General features: G+C 41.5%; 1 pseudogene; it reads left to right on the top strand.

Moving 5' to 3' along the window:
• Positions 1 to 10,381: 10,381 nt before the first annotated feature.
• Positions 10,382 to 10,995, top strand: LOC109564549 (dynein light chain 1, cytoplasmic-like; annotated as a pseudogene).
• The last annotated feature ends 674 nt before the right edge of the window (positions 10,996 to 11,669 follow it).

The raw sequence follows: 11,669 nt of genomic DNA, 5'->3' as shown, positions 1-11,669 counted from the left end.
TTCATCTCTGGAGAGCTGTGCCCAGAGTGAATTGGATCCCTCTGTCATGCACTCCAACCCTTCCCTTATCTGTCCAGAGGGCAGGGCCTGTGTCTTGATGACAAAATGGCTGAGTGCCTTCACCATTATTTGTTTTCTCCTCACTAGAATCCCACATTTTACCTGGAAAATAGATGCCCACATCTCCCAGCCTGCTACCTTGCTATTTGGTCATGTGGCAAAGTTCTGACAAACAGGATATTAACTGAAGACAAACTGTCGCACAATTGCACTCATTTCACAGGCTCACAAAGTAATGCTCAAAATCCTTCCAGCTAGGCTTCAACTTTTAAGCCAGCTTTTTCACTCTCCTCTTTCACTTCCATCAAAAGGCTTTTTAGTTCCTCTTCACTTTCTGCCATAAGGGTGGTGTCATCTGCATATCTGAGGTTACTGATATTTCTCCCGGCAATCTAGATTCCAGCTTGTGCTTCTTCCAGCCCAGCATTTCTCATGATGTACTCTGCATATAAGTTAAACAAGTGGGGTGACAATATAAAGCCTTGATGGACTCCTTTTCCTATTTGGAACCAGCCTGTTGTTCCATGTCCAGTTCTAACTGTTGCTTCCTGACCTGCATACAGGTTTCTCAAGAGGCAGGTCAGGTGGTCTGGTATTCCCATCTCTTTCAGAATTTTCCACAGTTTATTGTGATCTACATAGTCAAAGGCTTTGGCATAGTCAATAAAGCAGAAATAGATATTTTTCTGGAACTCTCTTGCTTTTTCTATGATCCAGCAGATGTTGGCAATTTGATCTCTGGTTCCTCTGCCTTTTCTAAAACCAGCTTGAACATCTGGAAGTTCACAGTTCACGTATTGCTGAAGCCTGGCTTGGAGAATTTTGAGCATTACTTTACCAGCGTGTGAGATGAGTGCAAATGTGCAGTAGTTTGAGCATTCTTTGGCATTGCCTTTCTTTGGGATTGAAATGAAAAGTGACCTTTTCCAGTTCTGTGGCCACTGCTGAGTTTTCCAAATTTGCTGGCATATTGAGTGCAGCACTTTCACAGCATCATCTTTCAGGATTTCAAATATTCAGACAACATTCAGAAAACGAAGATCATGGCATCTGGTCCCATCACTTCATGGGAAATAGATGGGGAAACAGTGGAAACAGTGTCAGACTTTTATTTTTCTGGGCTCCAAAATCACTGCAAATGGTGACTGCAGCCATGAAATTAAAAGACGCTTACTCCTTGGAAGAAAAGTTATGACCAACCTAGATAGCGTATTGAAAAGCAGAGACATTACTTTGCCAACAAAGGTCCATCTAGTCAAGGCTATGGTTTTTCCAATGGTCATGTATGGATGTGAGAGTTGGACTGTAAAGAAAGCTGAGCACTGAAGAATTGATGCTTTTGAACTGTGGTGTTGGAGAAGACTCTTGAGAGTCCCTTGGACTGCAAGGAGATCCAACCAGTCCATTCTGAAGGAGATCAGCCCTGGGATTTCTTTGGAAGGAATGATGCTAAAGCTGAAACTCCAGTACTTTGGCCACCTCATTCGAAGAGTTGACTCATTGGAAAAGACTCTGATGCTGGGAGGGATTGGGGGCAAGAAGAGAAGGGGACAACAGAGGATGAGATGACTGGATGGCATCACTGACTCAATGGATGTGAGTCTGAGTGAACTCTGGGAGTTAGTGATGGACAGGGAGGCCTGGCGTGCTGTGATTCATGGGGTCACAAAGAGTCGGACACGACTGAGCGACTGAACTGACTGACTGAGGCTTCAACAGTACATGAACCGAGAACTTCCAGATGTTCAAGCAGGATCTAGAAAAGGCAGAGGAACTAGAAATCAAATTGCCAACATCTGCTGGATCATAGAAAAAGCAAAGGAATTCCAGAAAAACAGCTGCTTCATTGACTAAGTGAAAGCCTTTGACTGTGTGGATCACAACAAGCTGTGGAAAATTCTTAAAGAAATGGGAATACCAGACCACCTTACCTACCTCCACCAGAACCTGTATGCAGGTCAAGAAGCAACAGTTAGAACCAGACATGGAACAATGGACTGGTTCCAAATTGGAAAAGGACTACGTCAAGGCTGTATATTGTCACCCTGATTATTTAACTTATATGCAGAATACATCATGTGAAATGCTGGGCTGGATGAAGCACAAGCTGGAATCAAGATTGCTGGGAGAAATATAAATAACTTCAGATATGCAGATGACACAACCCTCATGGCAGAAAGTGAAGAAGAATTGAAGAGCTTCTTGATGAAGTTGAAAAAGGAGAGTGAAAAAGCTGGCTTAAAACTCAACATTCAAAAAATGAAGATTATGTCATCAGGTCCCATTACTTCATGGCAAATAGATGGGAAAACAATGGAAATAGTGACTTCATTTTCTTGAGCTCCAAAATCACTGTTGGCTGTGACTGCAGCCACAAAATTAAAAGACACTTGGTACTTGAAAGAAAAACTATGACAAACCTAGACAGCATATTAAAAAGCAAAGACATCACTTTGCCTACAAAGTTTCATATAGTCAAAGCTGTGGTTTTCCCAGTAGTCATATGGTTGTGAGAGCTGGACCATAAAGAAGGCTGAGTGAGCACCAAAGGATTGATGCTTTCCATCTGCGTTGTGGGAAAATACAATTGAGAGTCCCATCAACAGCAAGGAGATCAAACCAGTCAATCCTAAAATAAATCAACCCCGACTATTCATTGGAAGGACTGATGCTAATGCTGAAGCTCTAATACTTTGGCCACCTGGTGTGAAGAGCCAATTCATTGGAAAAGACCCTGATGCTGGGAAAGACTGAAGGCAAACGGAGAAGGGGACAAGAGAGGATGAGATGGTTGGATGGCATCACCAACTCAATGAACGTGAGTTTGAGCAAACCCCAGGAAATGGTGAAGGACAGGGAAGCCTGGTGTGCTACAGTCCATGGGGTCGCAAAGAGTCAGACACGACTGAACAATTGAACAACAACAAACTGAAGACGAGATATACAACAGTTTCTGGAAATTTTCCTTACAAGGTAGTCATCATAGCCTTGATGCCTTCTCCTTCCTCCTTCCCTCCTGTTTCTCTAGAATATAGATGCAATGGCTGGAGCTCTGTTTTGGCACATGTGGATGAGGCTCAACCCCAAGGATGGCAGAGTAGAAAGTTTGGACACTTTCCTCTGAGTCCCAGACAACTGTGGAGCCATCTTTCCACATCTGGATTTTTACATGAGAGAGAAATAAAGATAGTCTTGTTTAAGCCACTATTTTTTGTGAATGCTGTTAGAATCGTTTCAAATCCTAACTCATATTTTTAGCTCTTTTTTTTAGTTCCTAAAGCCTGGCAGAGTGCCTAGAACACAGTAGGAACTCAAGAAATGTTTATTAAGCCAAGTAGTTATTAGCTGGATTGGGGGTACATTATGTAAATTGAGTTAGTAAAAATTTGACAAATACTTTAGAGCTCACATATCTTTCCAAGACCCCAGAAAACAAAATACCCCATCCATTGGGGAGGGACAGATAGTGGTTGTGGGGCTAAAGGCCAGTGGCTTTGAGATGAGGAACAATAGTTGAAATTAGTTAGCAAAACTTAGGTGTGGCCTGCTGAGGCATACACAGACCATTCCATGCCTCTGGAGAAATGAATTGAGTTTTCTGGCATGGGGCTTGAGAAAATAAATGTTTAAATAGACAGTAATAGGTGTCTAAATAGGGACTAATCTGGTCCTAGAGTTAGAGAATGAAATGAACTGAGTATGTTCTTCTGGTTGCTGGAAAAGAATACAATCATGCAAATAGCTAGGCATGAGGGTATTGAGACCACCAAGTACAGCACTCTTAGGGACAGGCCAAGATGATTAAAAGACTGGGCCTCTTAACACCACATCCCTCAAGAGAGGTGACAGTGAACAGGAATCAGCACTTCCTCATAATATCCCCTCCTTCAAGAAAGAATTCATATCTGAAGGCAGAAACAAAAAAGGAAACTCAGGAGGGTCTGGCTCTCATGGTGATGGTAATCACAGTGTGTGTTTGCCAGTGTGGGGGTGTACTGATATGCATGAGGTAGTAACCCAAAATCCGAAGTTCTGACTTAACTCTACTTTTAATCTATTTCTAAATGTTGCATTTGTATAGGCATGTTCCTGTGACCTCTTGTGGAGCAAGACTGTAAAAACTGTTCAAGGACAAATGTTCAGGATGTATTAAAGTTTTATTATGTACTTTAACAAGCAGATTGTAAAAAGAAATAGCCATCCACCAACAGAGGAATGGATAAGCTGTGATATATACATCCACTCAAATGCTATTCAGCCACAATGAGGCATGAAGTACTGATACATGCTGTAATGTGCTGAACCTCAGAAAACGTATGTTCGGGGAAAGACGACAGACTCAGAAGGTCACATATTGTATGATTCTGTTTATATGAAGTAGCCAGAATGGGTAAATCCAGAGATGCGGGAAACAGATTGGCAGTAGCCAGAGGGTGGGAGTGGATGGAATGGGGAGTAACTGTTTAATGGGTACCAGATCCCTTTTTGCAGTGATGAAAATGTTTTGCAACAAGATCCCCAGACCTGCTCACTTTTAAATGGCTAACTTTATGTTGTGTGAATTTCACTTTGATTTTTAAAATTGAAAGACAGAAGTAGCCATTTTCTTATAAATTAAAAAAAAACAAACTCTCTGTGTGAACAAAGAAAAAATCCTGAAAGGTATGTTAACAGTTCTTGTGTCTAGTTGGTAGAATTATTAAAAACAAGTTTAATTTTAATCTTTTTGCCCATTTTTTTTCCAATTTTTCCACAATGAACACATGTATTTCTTTTTATATTGAGAAAAAATATAAATGATGGCATTTAAGTCTATTAATAGATTTAATTAGGAAACCATGCTCATGATTAACATTATGTAGTTAATCTGTGGCAGTTTTCCTATTGCAGAATTAAATTTTCAATAAGAATAAGGGGTTGTGGGATATATTTCACTATTTTTAAAATATAATAATTTGTACACATACACACAAAATTTCAAATATGAATGAAAATATGTCTAAATTTGTTAAGAAGACAAGCATTTCAGTTCTAAATCCTGAATAAGTCCTGATTGTGGTGTTGAAAAAGACTCTTGGGTGTCCCCTGGACTGCAAGGAGATCAAACCAGTCAATCCTAAAGGAAATCAAGCCTAAATATTCATTGGAAGGGCTGATGCTGAAGCTGAAGCTGAAGCTCTAATACTTTGGCCACCTGATTCGAAGAGCCAACTCAGTGGAAAAGACCCTAATGCTGGGAAAGATTGAAGGCAAAAGGAGAAGGGGGTGGCAGAGAGATTACATGGTTAGTTAGCACCACCAACTCATGTCCACACAATGAACATGAATTCGAGCAAACTCCGGGAGATAGTGAAGATCAGAGAAAGCTGGCATGCTGCAGTCCATGGGGTCGCAGAGTTGTACATGACTTGTGGACTGAACAACAAGCTCTAAATCCCCAGTAAATCTACATAGAGTATGTGTTGTGATACCTAAAGGGGTCAAATCCCTACTGGGCCTTTGATCCTAGAGCTGATGATGACTTCCATGGGATACCACAGTATCAGGAGGGCTAACTCCAAGGTCTCCCCACATCTTAAAAGTGGTTGAAGAGCCAGTGAGAGCTCTAAGGCTCATTTGGAAGAACAGGAAGCCTCTTGTGAAAATTTGGCAGGAAATGAGGACTAACGGCCCTCAAAAAAGGAGGTGGCTCTAAGTAAAACGGGTTGGACAACACTGGTGCATCTGATCCATGCTGCCTGAGGCCCCAAGAGTGGCCACATCTTTGCTCCTAGCTGGAAGATATTCAGCATCTCGCTTTCCCAGTATTTTAAACTGTCCTCAGTACATGTCTCCAGAGAAGACAATGGCACCCCACTCCAGTACTCTTGCCTGGAAAATCCCATGGATGGAGGAGCCTGGTAGGCTGCAGTCCATGGGGTCGAGAAGAGTCGGATACAACTAAGTGACTTCACTTTCACTTTTCACTTTTCACTTTCATGCATTGGAGAAGGAAATGGCAACCCACTCCAGTGTCCTTGCCTGGAGAATCCCAGGGACGGGGGAGCCTGGTGGGCTGCCATCTATGGGATCGCACAGAGTCGGACACGACTGAACTGACTTAGCAGCAGCAGTACATGTCTCATTCAAAAATGAATTATGACAAAGTTGTAAAATAAAGGTTTATATCTCTAGTTTTTTTTTTTTTTAATGCCTCTTAAGCATTGGGAGCCAAGGGGAATCCCTCAACAGACCCCACAGCTACTCTGTTTTGACTGCAGTTTTTCTTTCCCTCCATCTTCTCTCCTAACTACAATTTCACCTCAATTCAACTCTTCTTTCAAACTCCAGCTTAAAAGTCCCCTCCTGGGTGAAATCTTCCCTCCCCAGTGATGGCAAATAAATTGATCCCACATTGTGTTCCCCAGTCTTTGTGCCTCCTTTACAGGACTTATCACATTATTTCTATTAAAGTATACTTTTTCAAAGACTTAAAATCACTATTCCCATGCAAATACAAAATGAAATTGTGCCAAAGATTTTATTCAACTCATTCATTAATGAGAAAACCAGAAAGATGTTAAAGCAAGTTCATTTTGACTGAGAGATTTATATGTTCTGCCTGGTAAAATTCATTTGCATTGCTAGGAACGTGAATTATTTGTATTGCTATTAGCTTCCTAAAATTTAACTTCTACTCTCACAGTTTTAAAATAGTCTAGTCAATAGAAGAATCAGCAAAATAGAATAAGATAATCCCTAAGTTTCCCCCAGACAATGCCCAACACTCTACTGAAAGGACATCCAATCATTTCTTTTGACCATCTCCAAGTCTTGAATGTTTCTTGGCACTTTATCACTTGGATATCTGTCTACAGGCCTGCTAGAATAAGAGCTCAGAGCTAGATCTTCAGATACTTGTTCAATACTGAGCTCCTTTGTGCCAAGCTCCAAGCAAAGATTTTAACAGACACAAATGTGACACAAAGGCAGAAAAGTATCTTCCCAGAGCAACCTATTTAGCATATGTTAAACATATGTAAGCAAATAATTTACGTACAATATATAAGAGCTATATGGTTAGGACTTCTCTCAAAGTCCAGTGGTTAAGACTCCAGGCTTCCAATGCTGGGGGTGTGGGTTTGATCCCTAGCCAGGAAACTAATGCTGTGTGGCACAGTCAAAAAGGGCAAAAAAAAAGAGCTATATCATTGAGGAAAATTGATCTGCAATATCACCAAAATGGAACAGTGAGAGAACTGGGAAAGAAAAGGCACAATTGGCATTTTCTTAAGAAAGAAGTGATCCTACTCATTCCTAAGGCAAAATCCACTCGTGATTTCCCAAAGAATTCAATCCAACCACACAAACACACACACAAATTTTTAAATGCCACTCACCATTTGTATGTTGGGAACAGGGAAACTGAAGAAGCTACAAAGAAGAGGAGAGAATATTGATAGGTAATATTTACTGAGCACATTATCTTTAACCCTTACAAGCACCTAATGACCTAGATACTTTTATGAATCTGTGAATGAGAGGAAATTTTCCACCCTGCCTCTTGAGTTCTTGTGGCTAGACTAATAATAAAATTGACCCAAGAAAGATTAACATGAGAAAAAGAAACAAATTTAATTCTTGTGTACAGAAGTGCTAAGTCAATTTGATCGTGTCTGACTCTGTGTGACCCTATGGACTGGAGCCCGCCAGGCTCCTCTGTCCATGGGATTCTCCAGGCAAGAATACTGCAGTGGGTTGCCACGATCTCCTCCAGGATATCTTCCCAACCCAGGGATCGAACCCAAAACACTTGCATATCCTTCATTGGCAAGTGTGTTCCTTTACCACTAACACCAGAACTAGGACCTAAGAAGTGCTCAAAGCAGACAGATTTTATATTTTGTAGACAAAGAAACAATACATTTGTGAGGAATTAACAGAATAAATAAATCAGGCTTTGAATGCTTCATCAGTGAAGCATCTAAACAAAGTTTGGGCTTGGGGTAGTACATTAAAAGTAAGAAGGTTTGTTCATATTCAACCTTGCCTGCCATTTCAGTAAACAAAAGATGTTGTGGGTCCTAAAGCCATCAGCCACTGGAGTTGGCCCTGATGGTGCGCCCTGAGGGGAATTCAGGATGGAGAAAAACTGAATACAGGCCCTAGACAGTTAAGATGCATATTAAGGAATGATTTCAATAAGTCCAGATTCTTACATCTTCCTTTACATAGAGAAGCACTAAAATCAGTAATTTGAGATGCTGTTTTTTTGTAATTAGCAGTAGTCTTTTGATGTTTGACTGCATGTTTTGTTTTGAGCAAGAACCCCTATATAGCCTGGTTCCTTTCTTACCTCTTTAGAACAATTCCTCGGGCTGTCTGAGAGGCTGCCATCCCAGCTACAGTCCTCACTAAGGTGACCAAATAAAATATAATTCCCAACTTGCAGGCTATACTTTTTTTTTTTTTTTCAGTCAACACTCCAGAAATAGAGAGTGCACCTTTCATATGAGAGATTTATTTCCTACTTTCAGGAGACAGAAAGGAGGACCAAAGTCCCTCCTGCACTGATCACTTCTTAAGTAACTTTAGTTCAAAAATAATCAATAGGCCATTGAGGAGTATTTTGAAGCAGCCTGCCCTGGGCCCCAACAAATCCCTTTTTATAGATGAGGAAACCAAAGAACACTGAGGTCACACAGTGCTAAATCTTGCCCTCTAGGAGCTGAGAGTCTAATGAAGCAAGAAAAAAATAACAAAAACCACACAGTCACACAAAAGCAATAATAGTAATAGGAACTGCTGCTGCTAAGTCGATTCAGTCGTGTCCGACTCTGTGAGACCCCATAGACGACAGCCCAACAGACTTCCCCGCCCCTGGGATTCTCCAGGCAAGAACTACATAGTAATAATTATGTAATAGGAACTACATAGTAATAATTAATTGTGCCAAATATAACAGACGTATTTCGGGATGCCAATCTAAACCACACCCCTTCTTTGAAATTGTCTCCATCTACCTTCTCTGTTGAAAGAAGGAAATTAACTGATGACTCTTGTCCCATATGACTGCCACAAAGGCAGAATTACATCAGCTAGCTGGGTCAGGGTTCCTCACCTATTCAAATTAGAACTGACATACTGGCTGGCTGGGCAGATCAGATTCTTGGAGCTGGGAATGAAAACTTGGGACATAGAGCCGAATCATGATGGGTATAGGACTTCAAAGGTCTTGTAAATATAGAACTGACATGAACACAAGAGCAGGCCAAACAATGATGTCTAAATGAACCCAAAAGTCTGGGCTACTGGGAACCAGGAAACAAAGTAGAGTGCAATAGGAACCATTACCAATGGAATTCATAGACTCTGGCCTTGTACTTTCATCAAGTGCTAATCCTGTGTGGCCCATTTCCTTTTCTTTTCTGGATGTCCATGAAATACCTGCTTTATCCATTTTTTTTTTTAAGGATAATAATAAGGGAACTGGCTTTCATTCACTTATTTATCCATTTATATTTATTTACTTGGTTGCTCCAGGGCTTAGCTGTGGCACTAGGGATCTTTGATCTTAACTGCAGCGTTCAGGATCTTTAGTTGTGGCGTTTGAACTCTTAGTTGCATGATATGGGATCTAGTTTCCTGACCAGGTATCAAATCCGTGCCCTCTGCATTGGGAGTGCAGTCCTGGGAGTACACTGGACCACCAGGGAAGTCCCTGCTTAATGCTGTTTATAAACACTCTCCTTGGGACTGGATGAAGCACAAGCTAGAATCAAGATTCCTGGGGAAAATATCAGTAACCTCAGATATGCAGACGACACCACTATTATGGGAGAAAGCAAAAAAGAACTAAAAAGCCTCATCATGAAAGTGAAAGAGGAGAGTGAAAAAGTTGGCTTAAAACTCAATATTCAGAACACTAAGATCATGACATCTGGTCCCATCACTTCATGGCAAATAGATGGGGAAACAGTGACAGACTTTATTTTGGGGGGCTCCAAAACCACTGTAGGTGGTGACTACAGCCGTGAATTAAAAGACACTTGCTCCTTGGAAGAAAAGCAACCTAGACAGCATATTAAAAAACAGAGACATTACTGTCTAGTCAAAGCTATGGTTTTTTCCAAGTGTCATGTATGGATGTGAGAGTTGGACAATAAAGCTGAGTGCCGAAGAACTGATGCTTTTGAACTGTGGTGTTGGAGAAGACTCTTGAGAGTCCCTTGAACTGCAAGGAGATCCAACCAGTCCATCCTAAAGGAAATCAGTCCTGAATATTCATTGGAAGGACTGATGCTGAAGCTGAAACTCCAATACTTTGGCCACCTGATGCAAAGAGATGAGATGCACCATGGCTTCAGTAGCGAGCTTCGCCAGCCCCTCCCCCAGGAGACCGTTGCAGTCAGCCAGCCCCTGCTCCTTGGTAACCATGTGTGACCGAAAGGCCGTTACCAAGAATGCCGATATGTCAGAGGAGATGCCACAGGACTCGGTGGAGTGTGCTACTCAGGCGTTGGAAAAGTATAATATAGAGAAGGACATTGTGGCCCATATCAAGAAGGAGTTTGACAAGAAGTACAACCCCACCTGTCACTGAATCGTGGGGAGGAACTTCGGTAGTTATGCGACACAGGAAACCAAACACTTCATCTACTTCTACCTGGGCCAAGTGGCCATTCTCCTGTTCAAATCTGGTTAAAAGCATGGACTGTGCCACACACCCAGTGATCCATCCAAAAACAAGGACTGCAGCCTAAATTCCAAATACCAGAGACTGAAGTCTTCACCTTGACTAAGGGAACACCTCCATCTTTGAACCTTTATTGTGTTTTGTACAGGACATTCTCTGTACTAGTTTGTGGTTATAAAGCAATTAGTAAAACAGCTTACATTTGTATTTATTTTCTATTCCACACCTCTCTGCCCCATGTTTTTTCTCTTCAAAATCCATTCCTTTAAAGAAATAAATCTGTTGGAGAAGTATGCATTAAAAACAAGAAAAAAAATGAAAAGACCCTGATGGTGGGAAAGACTGAAGGTAGGAGGAGAAGGGGAGGACAGAGCATGAAACGGTTGGATGGAATCACCGACTCAATGGATATGAGTCTGAGTAAACTCCAGGAGTTGGTGATGGACAGGAAGGCCTAGCATGCTGCAGTCCATGAGGTCGCAAAGAGTCAGACACGACTGAGCGACTGAACGGAACTGACTGCCCTTCTGTTTTATGTGATCAGTCCTAACTTGTCAGAGTCATGGAATATGCATCAGACAAAGAAGTGTGAAGAGCATACAGAAAAAAGAAGCAACAAATCCATAGCATTCTCAAAGACAGCCAAGCACCTCGTAGAGACTGAAGAGCGGCTCCATGATTATCTCTGCAGGCTCCTAAACTGAGGTTCTGCTCAATTAGCCTTTCTTTACTTGAGTTGGCTCCTTTTCCCCCTGTACTGCCTCTTACCTAGAGGTTTCCTCCCATCTCTCCAGCACGGATGTGTGGGTGTACTTCTACACTCCAGTACTCCTTTATTTCCAGTTGGCTGGGTGACTTTCTCACTGATTTGAGCTGAAGACACAAGGAGTACCAAGTCCAAAGCTAGCAGGCCATACAATTTTATTTTAGACAG

The sequence above is a fragment of the Bos indicus genome, chromosome 10 (genome assembly GCF_029378745.1).
Source record: "Bos indicus isolate NIAB-ARS_2022 breed Sahiwal x Tharparkar chromosome 10, NIAB-ARS_B.indTharparkar_mat_pri_1.0, whole genome shotgun sequence".
NCBI classification, from domain to species: domain Eukaryota; kingdom Metazoa; phylum Chordata; class Mammalia; order Artiodactyla; family Bovidae; genus Bos; species Bos indicus.
The sequence above is the reverse complement of the archived record's forward strand: the minus strand, read 5'-3'. Positions and strand labels throughout refer to the sequence as shown.